General features: G+C 34.6%; 1 non-coding gene and 1 pseudogene across 1 annotated transcript; both read left to right on the top strand.

The window, feature by feature from the left end:
• The first annotated feature begins 1,348 nt into the window (after positions 1-1,348).
• Positions 1,349-1,519, top strand: LOC145296509 (U2 spliceosomal RNA; annotated as a pseudogene).
• Positions 1,520-2,244: 725 nt separating this feature from the next.
• Positions 2,245-2,434, top strand: LOC145296444 (U2 spliceosomal RNA). Its single transcript, XR_013869996.1, has one exon. It is a non-coding gene; the product is annotated as a U2 spliceosomal RNA (small nuclear RNA).
• The last annotated feature ends 17,214 nt before the right edge of the window (positions 2,435-19,648 follow it).

Below are 19,648 nucleotides of genomic sequence, written 5' to 3'. Positions count from 1 at the left end.
TTTTCACCCCCTCCTCTAAATTTCACCCATCTTGGAGAGAAAGAAATACAAACTAACCCCCATTCCTTACCCACAAAATGTTCTTTTCTCCATTCACCCCCATCTAAAGGGCATCCCCACTTAGAGACTGACACGCAGAAGCGAGGTTCCTTTTACAAACCTAGTGGAACGGGCAGTCTATCAACTAGACGGGGTTGGGAAGGTCCTACTAATCCCCCCCCCCGCACACACACTTTTTTTTTCCCCCCGCCCTCGACACAAATGAATTATTGTACCATTTTTATTATTATCTTTTTTGTTTTTACACGTCAATAAAAAATGTTTTAAAAATTAGGAGTTAAGTAGGACGTCCCCCAGTATGAAAGCGTGAATGCGGTATTATGGTGAAAGAGGATACTAGCTGGGAGAAACTTTTGATCTTGTTTAGTTCTGGAATGACAAGGATGACCAACGACACCCACAATCCCCCCCTTTTGACTCGGCCATGTGCCTAAGTTTTTTGTTCAGTGTTGATTTTCAATGTATTTTTAACATGAATAAAGGATTTAATATCTCAAAGTATAGTATCTGTTCCGGCAGATACTGCAAGCAAAGACCATATGTGGGGGCAACCCACATATAAGACCTTGGTAAATGTAGGGGTAACCCTTCATACCAATTGTCACTATCCAGCTCCCCTACTCCCCGGGGAGTTGGTCCCCATTTCCCCTTCACTCCTCACATTAAAAATTGGCCTCGTGCCTAATTTGCTCGGTTGGGGAGCAAATAAATACCAACCCCACATATAAGACCTTGGTCAATGTAGGGACAACCCTTCATACCAATTGTCACTATTCAGCTCCCCTACTCCCTGGGGAGTTGGTCCCTATTTTGCCTTCATTCCTCACATTAAAAATCGGCCTTGTAGCTAATTTGCTCAGTGGGGGAGCAAATAAATACAGTTTTTCTTGGTCTTTTAGCTAAGATCAAAGTGTAGTATATGTTTTGGCAGATATGTAAGCACAGACCATATATGGGGACAACCCCACATATAACCTTGGTCAATGTAGAGCAACCCTTCATACCAACTGTCACTATCCATCCCCCTACTCCCTAGGGACTTGGTCCCCATTTCCCCTTAACTCCTCACATTAAAAATCGGCCTTGTACCTAATTTGCTCGGTGGAGGAGCAAATAAATTCCAACCACACATATAAGACCTAGGTCAATGTAGGGGCAACACTTCATACCAATTGTCACTATCCAGATCTCCTACTCCCACCGCGGAGTTGGTTCTCATTTTCCCTTCACTCCTCACATTAAAAATCGTCCTTGTGCCTTATTTGCTCGGTGGGGGAGCAAATAAATACTCTTTTCTTGGCCTTTTGGCTAAGATCAAAGTGTAGTATCTAATCCGGCAAATACTGCAAGCAAAGACCATATATGAGGACAGCCCCACATATAAGACCTTGGTCAATATAGGGGCAACCCTTCATACCAATTGCCACTATCCAGCTACCCTACTCCCAGGGAACTGATCCTCATTTCCCCTTCACTCCTCACATTAATTAAACATCGGCCTTGTGCCTTATTTGCTCGGTGGTGGTGGTGGGGGGGGGGCAAATAAATACCAACTCCACATATAAGACCTTAGTCAATGTAGGGGCAACCGTTCATACCAATTGTCACTATCCAGCTCCCCTAGTCCCCGGGGAGTGGGTCCCCATTTCCCCTTCACTCTTCACATAAAAAACTCGGTGGCTAGAATATGAATATCCCTTTCTTTGGCTTTTTGGCCAAGATCAATGTGTAGTATCTTTTCCGGCAGATACTGCAAGGAAAGACGATATGTGTGGGCAATATCACATATAAGACCTTGGTCAATGTAGGGGCAACCCTTCATATCATTTGTCACTATCCAGCTCCCCTACTCCCCGGGGAGTTGGTCTCCATTTTCCCTTCACACCTCACATTAAAAACTGGCGTTGTGCCTAATTTGCTTGGATGGGGAGCAAATAAATACAGCTTTTCTTGGCCAAAAGGCCAAGATCAAAGTGTTGTATCTGTCCGGCAGATACTGCATGCAAAGACCATATGTAGGGGCAACCCCACATATAAGACCTAGGTCAATGTAGGTGCAACCTTCATACCAATTGTCAGAATCCAGCAACCCAACTCCCAGGGAACTGATCCCCGTTTCCCCTTCACTCCTCACATTAAAAATCGGCCTTGTGCCTTATTTGCTCGGTGGGAGAGTAAATGAATACCCTTTTCTTGGCCTTTTGGCCAAGATCAAAGTGTAGTATCTGTTATTACTACATGCTGTACTCATGTTTGTAACTTTTCCTTGGCGACATCGATCGGTCTGTAACACATTTACACTATTTTTTTGTCTTAAGTAATGGGTATGGAGTAACATTTTTTCCCCTGATTTATCAGAGAGGGACATATTTTTTCAATGGGTCCATCTGTCCATTAGTTTTCCTGAAATTTTGTCACAAATTATATTTTAATATATAAATGTGCATAGTAAAAAATTTTTTTTATTTTTTTTATTTGCGAAAAATCCTGTTTTGCCTGCAGGGGCTCAAAAATGGCCAAATATAACACTTTTTGTCCCGTAACATTTGATCCATCCATTAGATTTTTCTGAAACTTGCCCAAAATGTGGAGGGCATGGTTCTTAATATACATTCAGTTTTGGTGACCCTGACAAAAATCTGATTTGCGTCCTCCGGGGATTTTTTGTGCTGAAAACACCCTTTCTTCTGGCGCGTTTCTCATATTTCTCAGCAAAAACTTGATATGTCTATATAGTGGTTTCCCATGTTGCTGAATGTAAATATACATGTGTTAAGGTGTGAAACTGCACTGTTTGTCCATTGTCACTGGTATTCGGCATTCAAAGTAGCTCGGCAGGGTCAAAAATGTACCAAATTGCAAAAAAATGATACTTTTTGCCCCATAAATTTTGACCTATCCATTACATTTTTCTGAAACTTGTCCAAAAAACGCAGGGCATTGTTCTTAATATAATTTCAGTATGGCTGACCCTAGCAAAATCCTGCTTTGCATCCCCTGGGGACTTTTAGTGCTAAAAATGCCCTTTTTTGATATTTCTCAATAAAAAAATTGATATGTATATTTATATAGTGCTTTCCTTGGTGCTGAATGTAAATATACATGTGTTACGGTGTAAAACTGCATAGTTTGTCCATTGTCACTGGTATTCAGCATTCCAAGGGCTCCTAAGGAGTAAAAAATGTACCAAAATTGCAAATAATGACACTTTTTGCCCCATAACCGACACGGAATAGTATTTTTTAAATGCATACCACAGAATAGTTTTTTAGTCGTGTACAAGCAACTCTATAAGTCACTCAGTCGGTCGGTCCGTAACACATGTACTTTTTATTTCTTTTTATGTTTATTATACCCCTATTTATTGGTTTTCGGGGTTCCTGAATACAAAAATAACTTTTCAAATTCCCTAAATCAAATAATTTTTGTGATATAAAATGGGGATCACTTTTCTGTATTAATTTAATGTAAAATGATCATCCACTTTACAACCAGTCAGTCTCATAGCCATTAAAGTCATTCTCCAGATCATTCAAGTTGTTTTTGAAGGATTCCAGTTATTTTTTAAGCATTCAAGTCATTCTTAAAGTCATTCAATTCATCCTTAAGTTCATTAAAGTCATTCTAGGTCATTTACTTTTCATTTATTTAAGTAATTTCAGCCCATTTTTCGGTCATTTTAGTTTATCTTTAAGAATTTCATGTCAATCTTACATTCACACATTCATTCATTACACGAGAGCGCGCAACTAATGGCTATCGGCCTTGTTTTTAACAAAGGATGTTAAAAAATAGCTGAAGAAATTAGAATCTTTATACTTTCAAGTATCAACATAAAATTTGTTATATATTTAGAATTACACGTTTTTTAAAAAATATTGGAAAAACTTTATTATGTACATAATCGTCACAGAATGAAGATGTCATATTTCGAAAATCGCGTTGGTTTGGCTTGTAACTTTTCTATTTGGCTAGTAAACGAAAATATTTAGTTGTCAAAGGTAAATTTGTCCGTAGAGCCCTGGCCACCTCTGTGATCTAGAACGTTCTTCAGGTCTCTTGCATGATTTTTGCTTTTCTCTTTTATTATAGTCCTTTACCCCCTCCCCACTGGTGACGTCACTTCTCATGCATTTGCATATGCATCTATGCTATGTTATATTTACTTGCCACACTACAAGGGCAGAGTTCGACACAAGGTCAGTTTTTAATGTGTGGGTGTGTGTGTGTGTGAGGAGGGGAGTCAACTCTCCAAAAAAGGGTCACTCTGGATTGGAATGGATTGGGACTAAAATTAAAATAGCATCAACCTAAAAAGTTTTTTTCTTCACTGATTGAGGATAGAAAAGAAACTGTTACCTCACCACAGATACTAGACATTGTTTCTAGTTAAAGGACCAAGGAAAGAAGTAGTACTGTCTGGTTAACTTTCTCCTACAATGGGTGATGTTACACAAGGGTGAGAAAATGGGAAATTATATTCCAGCACCCTAGAGTAAGAGCACTCTGGTCTATATATAAGAAATGTCAGCATTCCCGGTAGAGGCGCCCCATGTGATTAGCAATAAACTGACAGATTTTCAAATGGCAAGAAGGCAAGGCTTGGGAGAGTGGACCTCCTAGAGCTGCACAGGACCAGCAACACACTTCAGCCAACGGGGAACAAGTTATCTGAAGAACAGGCATGGGCTCTGGTGGTTTTGACGCTGAGATAAAACCCCAAGCTGAGGGTTTCTCCTACTGCTTGTCATGGTTCAGTCTATGATATAAATAAAATCTTCCTGACTAAGTCCATAAACTTTCTCCTACAATGGGTGATGTTACACAAGGGTGAGAAAATGGGATATTATATTCCAGCCGTTTTAGCCAATGTGCCTTTCACCATCCGACCCAATAACCCCAAATGCAATGATTAGAAAATAATGTGAAATTAGATTAAGAAAAGCTATTAAAATAAAATCGCGAGACACAATCAGCAAAGATATCCTTTTCCTTAAAGACAATGCTCTAGTCTACAATGCGCATGTTACCAGATTACAACACAGGCGTGTGGCTATGGAATCCTCCTTACTCTTTTGCCCTTGCCCTGTCAGACTTTCACCTCTTCTCAGCCAAAACATTGTCTTTGAAAGGAAAGCGGTTCCCAGATAAAGCAGCCTTGATTTCTAAAGTCAGGTTATGGTCGGAGAATGAACCCGGGGGTGTTCTACAAAAACGGCCCCCAGAACTGCATTAAACTAAGGGAGAAATGCGGTAGTCTATGTGGTTCCTATGTAGGGAAAGACTAATAACTCTTCCAAGTGTCGTTGCTCTACTGTTATGAGAAGTGGGTCAGGGGCATTACTTATTGAACGCCGCTTGTAAATTATTGAAAGTATTTGAGTACTATTTGCAAAAACTGCATAATGTACATCTTTCAAATTATAGAGCGATTTAACCGACCGACTTGGTTTGTTATGTCATCTGCACTATATAATAATGATGACTCGTTTTTTTTTATTATTATTATTATTTTGTGCATTTAAATCAACCTGTGTTGAATAAGGACGGGGAAATATCCAAAGAAAATAAATGTTTGCTCTCCAAACCTTGAAATGCAGGTTTAAGAATATAAGCAGCTTGAGGAATTATAGAAAAATGAATCGATAATTTCTATCGGAATTGTAAATCTACAGGGAGAGGAAATCTCTCCAAATGTTTAAAGAAAACGAACAAACAAAGCTTTTGATTTTATTTTATTTTTTTATGACGGAAATAAGGAGGGTAGGAGTGAGATAGAGAGAGAGGGGGGAGAGGAGAAGGGGAGGAGGGATATGTGAAACAGTAAGACAGGGATAAGTAGATCGGCCGCTTACGTCATGGAATATTCAATATAATACACACATGGGTGTCGATTGAAATCGTCCGGATCTCCCGCAAGGTTTGACATCTAAGATGTGGTTGTTTCCCCTGTTTATGAAAATTTGGAATAGTTGATGTAAATATTAAAAAATAGAAAAAAATCAAAAGAACGCCACAGAGAGAATATAGTGATTTTAAAACATGACGGCAAAGGTTGATCACACACATATTTACATGTGTGTAACTCATAAGCCAAAAAAAAAAAAAAATGGAAACCGTTCATTATTATAATTTAATAGGCTTTAAAATATGATCGCATATGAATTCACAGATGCTAGCAGACGACATTGAAGTTTACATATAAATACTTTTTTTTTTTTATTTTAGGCTGTGCTTAAAAGGAAGTAAAAATAACCAAGAGTGAATCTATACAAAGGATGCCATACGATTTGATAGATTTTTCATGTCGTTGTGAGTTGAGAAACCCAATTTAATATGTGTTGCCCAGACGATCTCTTAGTTCCAACTGTTGAATGGGAAAACTAGATTGTGTGGACGCTGCAATAATTAGTTTTTTTTTTTAAATCTTTGTGTTCCTACGCCAAGACCTCAGATCGGCTGGTGGGTCTGTCACTCAGTGGTACAATAGGTAATTTCAAAAGAAAAGCTTCCTATTTTTTTACTAAAAAAATTTGAAGAGCTACGAAGACAGGAGTGATACCTTTAAAACGAGCGCCATTTTGTGCTCCAGAATCTATTTTTCTACATAGTCACTACCATTCTTAATTCATTTTTGCCAGGAATCCAGTGATGCATCTTTTCTTCTGACATACGTCTATAACAAGTGTTGCTTTCTTAGAATCTTACGCCATTAGTATCTGCAACAGAGAAATGAAACTTTCAGGTCATTAATGCATAAGTTCAGTCATCATGACAATGGAATTTACAATCACCTTTTATCCATTAAAGCCGAATAAAAAGATGAGGCATTACTTTTGGAACGCACCTCGGATGATATAAATATAGCAAAGGAAAATACTACATGAAAATATGTGACTGATACACATGTACAAAAATATCATGGATTTGAAGAAGTATTAAATTTGAAAAGTTATTGTCAGAATTTTAATAAAAGGCAATTACCATTTCTATGAAAAAACATAATTTAGTCTTAAACGTATGCGAGCAAAAGAAGGTTTTTACTCTATCTACTATGTGCATTTTAATCCCAAACTCACGATAGCTTTATAATATTAAAAAAAAAAACACAAAAAATATTAAACCATTTATAAATGCGTTCAAGTAATTAGCCTTATTTTTGTTTTGTTTATTATTAATATTATTTATTTTTTGTCTCTGTGCACGATAGATGATGTCACAAAATTATGACATCACAGATTTGGAAGACACAGAGATATGGGAATGGCTGGGTGAGAGGAATAATTTATCACATTACAAAGGGATGATGTCATTCATTACAACAGGTTGAAGACATCGGGTAGATTCTTTATAACTTCATAAATATTGAAATAACAAAATGATGACATAATCTATTAAAACAGAGAACATAGACGACCTGTGACCCATTGTAGACAACGACTATATATATATATATATATATATATATATATATATATATATATATATATAAATATATATATATATTCAAATAAAATGGGTTAAGAAATTCCAACGAAAGAAAGATGTATATTTAATTGTTGGTGACTACTCCCTTATTTAAATATATATATATATATATATATATATATATATATATATATATATATATATATATACATATATATATATATATATTAAAGTCTGACGAAGTTGCTGGATCGTTGATACGATTCGGTAACCGAAACATGTGTAACTAAGCAGATAAAACGGTAATAAATATATAAACAGAGAATAAATGTCAAAAATTTATGTTCCAAAATTCATGATGTTGACCATTTTTATAATTTATTCCTTTAATTCAGCTGACTTATACAATTCTTGACAGTATCTGTTTCGTAGCGCAAAATCAATCATTTAATTCTTATATCAATCAGTGAATCTATTATGCCCTTAACTCATCAGAAGAAATAGCAACAATCAATCCGTCAAAAGGATTTGAAATGTGATTTGACATGAGTAAAATCCGGAAATTGGAAGAGAAGCTGCAAACACCTTTTCATTTTTCCATTACGCCATATATATATATATATATATATATATATATATATATATATATATATATATATATATATATATATATATATATATGCGTTTTATTTTTTATTACCATATCTTTCATTTACGCATATTTGCTCTACAACAGTATTGATCACTTTTTCCAGTTTTTATTAATTACCATTTCCACTATATACATACTATATATATATATATATATATATATATATATATATATATATATATATTAGAGTTATCTTCTACACTATATTTGAATATTATAAGCATATGTGTCATAATCTGTAGTAATATTGCACTCGGGCTAAAATTTGAGACAGAAAGGGGTAAATACACGGAACTTATATCTTTAATCAATGTTAATTTCATTAAAATTCTTTTTTCATATTTAAAAATTATTCGATGCGATGTTTCCGTTCAGTCTGGAAAGACAAAAAGATACTCTCTGTAGGGGAAGTGCGCGTTTAATTCTGAGACAATGTTGCGTAATCTCAGCCACACATCTCCTGAATTGGCATTGTTTAGTTACAATGGCAAGGAGAAGTCCAGGACAACTGGAAGCAATGCTGAGATAAGCGGGGAGCACATACAACACCTGGAAGTCCCAAATGGTCACCCATTTAGTACTGACCAGGTTCAACGTTGCTTAACCTCGGTGATTCAGCAGGAATCGGGTGTCAACGTGATTAATCAGTAATACCATTATTATAGAAATTCATAAGATTTCATGTAACGTGGAAACTGACATGAACATAAATGATTTTTACAATTATTACAGAAATTAATTTGTCAGTTTTCATGTTAACGAATAAACACATTAAATTTTATTTACGAAAACGGTGTGCCTATGAATAAATATATTCTTCATCATTCATATTCTTCTTTCTAATCATGGGCTCCGAACTACCGATTACACTATTTAAGATGTGAAATATTTAAAGCTAGCAACGAGTCTGTTTTGACATGTATGTATAAAATCATCAGCTCCGCCTTTTTTAATGTGTACGAATGTATATTTGTTTTCAATAACAAAAAACAAACGATTTTTTTAGTTGATATGAAAACAAACTGCACTTTATTTTGAAAAAGGGTGGCAAGTTTTTCAACGATGAAAATATCGGAGAACTGTTGTTGACAGGCGGTTTTCTTTTCGTCTCTCTTCCTGACCCAAAACAATCCGTTTTTATCATTGTATTAATCGGAATTGCCATTGTTTTATTCGACTTACGCCATTCTACGTCAGCAGTTAAAAAATGGGCGGCATTTACCTCAAAAGACATTCTTTGTTATTTTTCGAAAACCCGATATTATCCGGCTTCATTATCCAACAACTGTGATGATAAGAATAAAAATAAAACTTATAAAACTGAAGTTATGGATTTAGAAACATCTAATTTTGAGGGCGGGGAGTAACAGTAAATTTAAATCTAAATTTTCACAATTTCCGAGTATATGCGTGATTCTATAAACATCCCCCTCTATTCCTGGAGTGCGTCAGAAAGTGAGTCATAAAAAAGGAAAAGTTCTTTGAAGTAAATGGACCAGAACAATGAGTAAAAATGACTCACCAAGGCACATAAAGATAGAAGTGGGGTGTGAAGTGAGTAAGACAAAAGATATAGTATTTTGGATTTTCAGTCAATAAATTTAGGAGTCAGAGTTAGTTTTCAGTTTGGGAAAATTGATGACTGTTGGCAGTCTGGAGGTAATCCAAGAGAGATCATATAGATTGGAGTCAAAGTCGTCCAAAGAACAGAAAGAGCTTTATCAAGCGAGAAGATGAAGTGATGGACTGACTGACGCTTAACGTTTGGGCTTCTTTAGCACATACACCTAGAGCACAACTGCTAGTACCATTCGCAATCACCAAATCGACTCTGCCAGAACGGGGACTTGAAGAAGACACGGGCGAATAGAAAAACACGATATTGGGCCCAACGCTTGTTGAAAGGGATCTATGGATCTCCACCCATCCATAGCCATTGAGCCCCTGGAGGGGCATAGACCATCTACAACATTTTTTGTAGATGCTTTTGTAGCGAGGAGTTCTTTCTAATAGAATGAGGGTGATGGCCCCACACCCAACCTTCCCAGAAGGTACATACAGTGCCTAGCTTTCCCACATGGTCACCCATCGGGTACTGGCCACGCTCAACGTTGCTTAACTTCAGTGATCTGGGGAGAACCAGTGTGTCAACGTGATTGTGCCATACATTTATGGCTTTATATATACATAATTTTGTATCATTTAGCTATGCTTTTTATTAGTAGTATTTAATCATTAGTTCCGACTTTAGTGATTAACAATGATCGCTCACTGGCAACAACATGATGATTCTTGGAATCTGAGTGATAAGTAGACTCCCATTATTTTCAGTACCCTTTAAGCTCTTCAAATTATTTACCGTTATTTACCATCAAAGAAATCCATGGAAATTTGCGTGAATCCAGTAGTTTCCATCCACATCCAACTGAAGGTGTAGATGTTATTCTCCCTCGTTTGTATTTTCATTGTGATGACGGATCTTTTATCGCAGTTGTGCTGTTAAGATTTTCCACGTGATTGGTAAGCAGGTTATTGGCTTGTAGTTATTTTGAAATCGTTCCCCTTTTCAATGCCTGTCAGTCTTTTCTGAAATTTGAATGGCACAATTTTACCATAGATTCTAGCACTCTACGCACTATTTCTAAGTTGTTTGGAGTCTTTCTTTAACTATTTTCTGATACTGCTGAATCTATTATGATTAGTTTTCGTGGGCCAATCAAAGCTGGTGCTATCAAAGATGTTCGTGTGTGTGTGTTTTGAATGAGGGCAGCTATTAGGATTTCTGGTAGTTTAATCTGGTATTATTATGTAAGATGGAGAAGCAATTCAGTTTAAGGCCTTTTATGTAATAACATATCAACAAAACATAGATTTCCTATGATAGAAAACATATGGAGAAAAAAAAAACAGAGCAATCAATGAGAATCAATCCATGAAAAAATAAAAAAAGTGAATGTCACAAAATAGGGAGAAATGCATGAAAGGTAAGTAAATTGTAGGGAGAGTTGCAGTGCAGATATATAAGTAGAAAAAAGGAAAGAAAGATTAACAGATAGATTGCTAGAAAGACAATTATATAAATATACTAGCTGGCAGCCTGACGTTGCCCAGTTATACGATATACTTAAACATGATATTTTAATTTATGTAGATGCGTATATATTATTATAGAATCACTCCTCTATTTATTATTATATCTTACGAGGAATAATTTGCCCGGAGGGCTAATTTGTATATATATATATATATATATATATATATATATATATATATATATATATATATGCAAAATAAAAATAAGAAATAATAATGATAATGTCGTCCATCAAATTTCGTCTATATTTGCTAACAACACCACGTCAACTTATATTTGGGTTTGACGAGGAAAACCCTGGAAAAGTCACTTCTGATTAATGTTTAGTTCTAAAATATAAAAAAAATGATGAAATGGTTTGCAAGGATTTTAAATGGTACGGCTTCTTTTATCGTAAATTGAACTCATTAATGAGAAAAAATAAAAATAAAACGGGGTGGTCCATCCGTACTTGAACAGGGGATCATTCGATATGTAGTTGAATGCTCTACCACTAAGTTATTTCGCCAGATTATAATGATTTTTTTTTATTTTTAGAATAAATGATTTGCTGAAATTTTATTACCTTCCTTAGCCGGTGTAACGTAAAATATTCCCTTGTAAGAATTATTCTCTTTTATCTATAAGAGAGAAGGGTTTTGTTTAAGATCGTATTTTTTCGATTTTCGATTCTTATCAAATGGATTTTTTGTACAAAAGGTATCTAAGAACACTGCCAGACATATAAATGAGCTTTGTGTGAAATTTACAACGGGTAGGCTCAGCCGTTTCGGAACCTATGAAGAAGGAACTCACACACACAATCACACACACAAAATGACTTTATATAATAGTAGAAATACATACATATCCATGAATAATAGTCATGAATATACATGTATCCATTACTAACGAAGATTTAGTATCTGTCTGTCTGAATCTAAATCTAAACCTATACTATGACTTTTACTAATTCTCGACCATCTTAGTAACTTTTAAGGCTCTATTTTCCATACTGTAATATTTCAGACTCATGTACTATCTTGCAATGTTCAATTCAAGCTGAAGGTACGAAATCCAGTTTAGCAAAGCTATGGTTGAAACATGTTTCTCTCTCTTTTTTTATAATTTTCTTATCATTTCGTCCAAACTTAGAATGCCAGAGATTCACCAGCTATCTCGCATATTCCGACTGAGAGATCTTTAAAAAATCCTTACCGCCCCGTTAAGTGTAATTGTTTGGACCTCTCTTGGACTTGGTTCGCTAGGTATATTTGCCAGGTAGTTATAAATAAAACTTGTGTATTATATACGAGGAGGCTATCCAGCGCTTACCGGTCGTAAAATATTCTTAAATATGATATTTTAATTCGTGCAGATTTCGTATTTATTATTTACCGAGCTAATTCTCTACTTATTATTATATTGTACCCAATACATACAGTAATGATTTTAAAAATTTTAAAAATGATTTGATGCCATCAGATGGAATCGAAACCAAAACATTCAGCGTTCCAGCCATAGTTATTATTTAGCATCGTCATTACCGTCTGAATAATTGCCAGATCGATGAAAAAGGCTAAGAATTAAGCTAAAAAATGTACATGGACGCATACTCAGAGATAATCGATTTACTTCTGCCAAACTTAACTGTTTTTTTTCATTCAAATTTTGACGTCTTGGCAGTTATTTTTATAGGCTAACAACAAATTCGATTGGCTCCAGAGGTTCAAATACCTTATATATCAAGTTTCGAGTCTGTAGACAATATATGTAGAGAAGAGTTTTGTAGAGCCGTTTCGCACACAACACATGTCAACTCTTAATACTTTGTGTGGCCACCATCATTATCCAAAACTGTCTTTACTCTGCTGGGCATAGAGTTTACCAGAGCTTCACATGTAGTCATTAGAATGCTCTTTCACTTACGACATCGCAAAACTGGTGTATATTTTAGCCTTTGCACACCTCCACCTTCTGCCTAAGGAGGCCCCAAAGATGTTCTATTGGGCTCAAGTCTGGAGACATGCTTGGTCAGTCCATCACCTTTACCGTCAGACTCTTCAGTAAAGCAGTGGTTCTCTTGGATGTGTGTTTTGGGTCATTGTTATGCTAGAATATTACTCTGTAACTAAGTTTCTGGAGGGAAGAGATCATGCTTTTCTATAGTATTTGACAGTACATGTTGGCGTTCATGTTTCATTCAATGAAATATAACTCTCCAATACCTACATCAATCAGGCAGCCCCAGACCATGACATTCCCACAACTATGCTTGACTGTAGGCATGTAACATGTATGTTAATATTGACAACTTTTTGTAAAGGGTGTACTCACTTTTGTTGGCAGGAATTTAGCTTTTAATGGCTATATTTTGGGTTATTTTGATGGGAAAATAAATTAATTCTATTCTATATGCTGCAGACAGACTACATTTCATTGTGTCAAAAAAATCATTTTTCCAGTCTTGTCCCATGAAGAGATATACTTAAATATTTGACGAAATGTGAGGGGTGTACTCACTTTTGTGATACACTGTATATATTTTAGAGGTACAAAATTTAATAATAGCTAAGTATACATCGAATATATTAACCATGGTGAATTTAATAATAAAAAGTAAAAAGCTTACTGACCAGTTTCGAATGTCGCTAAACAGAGCTAAAATCAAGGATGATAATGATTGAGAGAAAAATACATGAGGAGGAGGTCAATTGGGAGTAAAAAGAAAACAAAACACAAGGAAAGAATTAGGAGTTTCTATCTGAGTCTTTCCCTGTTTATATATATATCTATATATATATATATATATATATATATATATATATATATATATATATATAACAGGGAAGAAGCATATATATACTAGCTAGGCGATTTTACATCTTATTTAATTTTAAATTGAACTTATTAATGAGAAAAAAAATAAAATAAAATGGTGAGGTACACACGGGCTTGAACAGGAGATCATTTGATCTGTAGTCGAATGCTCAACTACGAAGCAATATCTCCAGATAATAATAAACCACGTTTCTTGTAAGAAGAAATGATTTGCTGAAACTTTTTAATCCCCTTGGCCGGTGTAACATAAAATATTTCTCTGTAAAAATTATTCGGTTTTATCTATAAGGGAGAGAGGCTATTTTTAAGATCGGATTTTTTTCGATTTGCGATACTTATCGGATGAAGTTCTGTAAAAACATATCTAAGAACACTGCCAGACATATAAATTAGCTTTGTGTGAAATTTTGCAAAAAATAGGCTCAGCCGTTTCAGAATTCATGAAGACGGAACACACACACACACACACAATTACATTTATATATATATATATATATATATATATATATATATATATATATATAGTCATCCACATACAGTGCTGTTTCGTTGTGTCACAACTCATTGGTGCGACTAGACTTGCACCTTTCCCTAGCCGAAGATTGACACTAAAACTATCGCATTTATAGTCGGCAGTTTTTCCTACCCGCCCATAGGATCATTGCTCGCAAATGGCCTCAACAAATGTCCACTGAAATAAACTATCGGCCACCACTTTTACAATGCTCGAGCTGTTTGTTTGTAAGCAAAACAAACAAAAAAAAAACAGCGACCCTACCTTTATAGCCAATTTAGTAGTGGATGAGATATATTTACGGTAGTGTTCTACCTAAAGAGGGAGGCTTTAAATATACATATTATTACATATATGTGTGTATGTGTGTGTGTGTGTGCGTGTGCGTGTGTGTGTGTGTGCGTGTGTGTGTGTGTATGTGTGTGTGTGTGTGTGTGTGTGTGTGTGTGTGTGTGTGTGTGTGTGTGTGTATAACCTGCATTTAAAACAAAAGATGAAAAAAGTATAGGAAAGGGAAAATACAGAAATAACTAGACATAAAAAGTGTTACAAATCTGGCAGAATAATGTCGAGATAAATATACAGACTAGGGTTAGATAATTTGAATCAGGAAAAGGTGAGCTTGTAAAACCAGGTAAATACAAAAATAAAACGATAAAATTAGTTGCTTTCTATTCGCTATATTACTATCCTAAATGTAGTCTCAATTATTTATAGCTGACAACAATTTCATCTAAAACTGAATATAAGCTTATTTTTTTTTTAGCTATGAGAGTTGTTTCTCCTTTAAGCTATGAGAGTTACTTCGCGGTTGATTTTCTTAGACTAATATTTATGTGTTTTTATGCTTAACTAAATTCAACATGTGGTCACTTGTGAAAAACCAGTTGGATATTTTGAGTATCTTTAAAAATATATGACTAAACTCTCTGCCCAGCAATATGTTTCTACCGGTCAATGCCAGATATATACAGCTAGTCTCTATATCTATTAGAGAGAAATTGTTTGTTTGTTTGTGTGTGTGTGTGTGTGTGTGTGTGTGTGTGTGTGTGTGTGCATTTCTCTCCCAAACTACTCTGTCAATTTTCAGTCTTCAGACTCTAGATTTGACATAAGAAGTATTGAGATGTGGGAAAATTTAAAAAGATTTGACCATTTGCGGTCTTTAGCAAACTATTCAGCCAATTTTGCGTCTACATATTTGAAATTTTACATAAAGGGTATTCAAACGTGCAGCAAGCTTTTTAATCAGTTTTCGGCTGCTAAGAGGTCAAAGTTAAAAAATTGACCTTTGCAGACCCTATCAAACTCCTCCGCCAATTTTGGGTCCAACCACTTGAAATTTTAGATTTAGGTTAACTGAACATGAATCAAACTTTTTAATATATATGTATACATATGCACATAAATTTGTGTACAGTACATAGGGGTCGAGCAAAGCCGGACTGAACTGCTAGTTTAAAATTAAAAGCAAACTCATATTATCTCGTTCACCCTTGAGCAAGGTTGATAGCTCACTCTGCCACACTTCTTCAGAATTCATCTAACCGCCCTTTTTTCACTTTTGTTTTTTCTACCTACTTACTTTATTACCCCTATTAAACACTTCAAACTATCTTTCACAACCTGATTTGGCACACAATCTTAATGCATCCAAAGCACCCTTCCAGAGGTGGTCTAGCTAGGGCTTTCCATCCACTACCATTCCTGATAAGTTTTCGTGAGCCATTTGGAATTTGGAAGCTTTTTGTTTGTTTGTTTTTTTGTATATTAATAAGTAATCATTTGCCAAGACCAAAATACACTCGAGGATAAAATTTAATTATAAAATCATCAGAGTATCGGGAATGATGAGCGGAAAGGGCAGAATTTGATATGTAAGAGGACAGCTCAACAAGTATTTATTGATATTGGACTTGAAGGCGACTATTTTGTGGTCAGTGAAGAAGCATTTCTATATCGTATCCCATAGATGGGAAGTTTTATGGAATTTCTTTATCGATTTAAGTAAATAGAGGAAGAAAGAAAAGTTCTTTGTATTAGTGGTAGAGAGACGAGTTCTTGCTGCGAATGTTTATAAGAGGAACCAGAGCTTGGAGTAACTTTCACAGAAATAAAATAGAGTAGAGAAAGACTAGCAACGTCTCTTCTGTGAGAAAAAGGTTGTAGGAATGAGAAGAGTCACTCCTCACTATATTGTGAAATCGGTTGTCACTAATCCCAGATCCATACTGACGTAAAGTGTCAGCCAACGTCACATCCATGGTTTAAAATAATTACTAATTGTAGACTATTTATTTATAAAATACTAGCTGACCAGCTGGCGATGCCTGGTCTTAAAACATGCTTAATAGGATATTTCAATTTATGCAGATTTCATATTTAGTATTATTATAGAACCAATTCTCTATTGATTATTATATTTCATCTAATATATAATAGTGATATCTAAAGTTTTTAAAAAAATACTTGGGTGCCATCAGCTAGAATCGAAACCAAAACATACCTCCCTCCAGCCGTCATGCTAAGTCCATATGCATAGAAAAACTTAAAAAAATAACATTATAAAAGGTATAAATGTATATTTGAGCATGCGTTGAAGTAACAAGTTTAGTTGATTTGAGCCTACAAAGTTATAAGTGTTTTCAATTTTGATCCCCTTAGCAGCTACTTGTATCGGTTAAAAACCAAATCGAATTTGTTACACAGGCCCAAATCCTCTATATATCAAGCTTCAAGCCTGTAAACCAAAAATTGACATATTGACAATTCCACATACAAAGTCAATTTATATATATATATATTACTTATAGTATCGATCTAATATTTGGAATTATTAAAAAGTTGAAACATAAATTGGTTTGGATGTCTTGTTTTATGGCATATCAACATTTTTTTAGGTTATTTAAGGCTGAGCCTTAATTGTGGAAAAAAGGTTTTATACTTGAAGTCCTTGATCAAATATTCATTCATGATGTTTAGTTTGGTTGTTTTATTTTACGGCATATCAATCCTTTTAAGGTTCAATCATTTTAGCCCAAGTTTTCACGTTTCGACTTGTTTATATCTTCTAATATTTGTTCATGGTGTTTAGTTTAGTTGTTTTATAAAGAAAAATGTTGTTTGTTTAAATTTTGCCTTTGCAGAACATAATTGGGTTTTGCAAAGGGAAAGAAAAAAAATAACATCAATGTTTAGAATATTTAAGTCAGGAAGCCGAGATCTTCAGACAGCTTGATCTGGTAGCATCAGTGCAGCATAAAGAGCAAAGTGTAGTATCTGTTCTCCTGCTACATTTTTTTTTATTTTCTGTATTCAATCAATATAAAATATGGTTCTAGATCGAGACAATTTTTTTTTGTTTGTTTCAATCCAGAGTGCCCCTGTTTTGAGAACTGTTTGTTTTTTTTTCTTCACATTAAAAAAACCAGCATTGTACCTAACTCTACTCTCTAGGGGAGAAAACTAAATAGAAATCTGAAAAGGTTTGCTGTACAAATAAAACAGTCAACAACGAAACCAAAATGACAGAAGAAAAAAAGGAGAAAAAGTAGAAATATAAAGTAATAAAGGATGGGGACATTTAAACGCAATACATAAAAAAAAAATAGAAACAGGAAGGACGAAATGACGAATATCGAACGAGAATAAAAATGCAAATATTAAAGATTATGGAAGTCCGAAGAAGAATTGTTCTTTATCCTGAAGCTGAACTATTGTAAGAACTTACACTGAAACCCCCAAAGATGAAGGGGAAATAAATAAAATGTCCCCTTTTTGTTTTCTTTATTATTTATTTTATTTTTTTTTTTTGCAAAAGTTTTAGTGGTTATTTAATCTTTTTTTTATATTTCCTTTATTTCTTTTACGGCATTTAGAAAAAAAAACGTTTTCATTGCTGCTGATTGTTATGTATGTATGTATGTATGTATGTATGTATGTATGTATGTACGTGTGTGTATAGATACACAGATATATATATATATATATATATATATATATATATATATATATATATATATATATAATAAGTAAATAGTCTTCTGTATTTTCATCTGTTGATATTACCCCCTTAAGTCTGTTTTCGATTTGTTATCAATTTTCTTTTCTTTTCTATTCAAATAGGAAACACTACATAAGTGAAATACCAACCGACACGGCATTAAAATACAGAAGAAACGAAAACAAGAATAAAATCCAAGCGAGTCTAAGGCTAAGGTGACCGGAACAAAAAAAAGGAAAAGAGAGATGTTCCATTAAAAGGAATGAAATAAAATCATAAAACCGTATATATATATATATATATATATATATATATATATATATATATATATATATATATATATATATATATATATGTGTATATGTATGTGTGTGTGTGTGTGTGTGTGTGTGTGTGTGTGTGTGTGTGTGTGTAAGGAAACTGTTTTCGTAGTGTTTAGAAAGTGATTCAAAGAAGCGTGTTGGTTGTACAAAGTCTGCAGATTTTGGGGGGTTGTTCGACTTTGGATGAAAATATAGACGGTATAAATCTATCTCTCAATTTTAGGAGGAACAAAAGATTTGGATTGTCCGTTAATTCCAAGGTGTGTATTAATGGTTCCGTGTTTGTCATTCCCGGATTTCAAAATATGTTCTCCTTAATAGATGGTGCAGGTATCTCTTGTGTATCTTTTGCTTCTGTGAAGAAATAGTTATTTGCAGGGATGAATCTTCGTCGTAGATTAATTGAGGCATCCAGTGAAAGATGAGGTCATGTCTTTACAGAGAGGATTAGAAAAGTGAAAACCTGAGTGGAAATAGGCCAAAAGAGCTGAGTATGGATAGACTGAAGAGATTGTGCTAGAGGTCAGTGGGAGGGGATGCGATGGGCGTTAAAGTTTAATCCCGTGGTTTCGTAGTAAAACACCAGGATACTTATCGAGCGGTAACAAGTTCGATCCTCATCAACAAGTTTAGCCATACTGAAGAGAAGTGATACTTCAAAACATGCACGTTTATGGATAACTTATTTTTTATGCCCGTAAATGTTTTGAAATAAATATGTAAATAATAAATTAATAATTACAAATAATACGCC

The sequence above is a fragment of the Euprymna scolopes genome, chromosome 16 (genome assembly GCF_053919585.1).
Source record: "Euprymna scolopes isolate OS-2025 chromosome 16, ASM5391958v1, whole genome shotgun sequence".
NCBI classification, from domain to species: Eukaryota; Metazoa; Mollusca; class Cephalopoda; order Sepiida; family Sepiolidae; genus Euprymna; species Euprymna scolopes.
This window is presented reverse-complemented; position numbering and strand designations above follow the sequence as displayed.